Here is a 1000-nt window from a genome sequence, read left to right as displayed (position 1 = left end):
TGTGTGTGTGTGTGTGTGTACATATATATATATACACAGATATATGGGCAAACGAGACGCCGCTTAGCTGACCGGTTCGCGGAACACCTCCGAGACATCCGACTTGGCAATGATACCCCAGTTTCACGCCATTTGCGCTCTACCGGTCACTCTTTGCAATACCTGTCTGTGATTGTCCTTGCAAAGGGGCCATCAGGACACATATTTGTGCCGTGAACAGGGATTAATCTTCTCTCTTCGCTCCTTTGCTACACCTGGGCTGAACTCGCATCGCCTGTTCATCTATATTTCGACACACAACCCTAGAAACAATGATGTATATAACACTATTATTCTAAATTTACCTATGCGCACTATGGACCCTAATATGAACCACATTCTAGAAACACACAGATACATCAAATCTAAAAACAACCTAAATCACTAAAATGTGTGAAATTACACCTAACATGAGATCTAAAAATTAAAGGTTGTGGGCGCCCAAACTGTTGGACATAGACCAACTTACTCGAACGTTTGGAATTCTATATTAAACAAGGACAGAGATTCATAATTACGACCGATCTCACCTGTGCCTTCGAAAATCCAATTTATGAGATGATTTGTACAAGATGAGGATACAGCTAGGATGTTCCTCAGTCGGAGACGAACACTGCATTGGGAACAAATCCGTTTTCCAAGGTATAGACAAATCCTGTTAAGTGAACACAGGGAGAGAGAGATGAATGGGAAATCAGTAGCTATACATGAATGACATCCCCATTTACCTATGAAAGGTTGGTGTTGTTGTTGGCACTCCGTCGCTTACGACGTCGAGGGTTCCAGTTGATCCGATCAACGGAACAGCCTGCTCGTGAGATTAACGTGCAAGTGGCTGAGCACTCCACAGACACGTGTACCCTTAACGTAGTTCTCGGTGATATACAGCGTAACACAGTGTGACAAGGCTGACCCTTTGAATTACAGGCACAACAGAAACAGGAAGTAAGAGTGAGAGAAA

The sequence above is a fragment of the Octopus bimaculoides genome, chromosome 7 (assembly GCF_001194135.2).
Source record: "Octopus bimaculoides isolate UCB-OBI-ISO-001 chromosome 7, ASM119413v2, whole genome shotgun sequence".
NCBI classification, from domain to species: Eukaryota; Metazoa; Mollusca; class Cephalopoda; order Octopoda; family Octopodidae; genus Octopus; species Octopus bimaculoides.
This window is presented reverse-complemented; position numbering follows the sequence as displayed.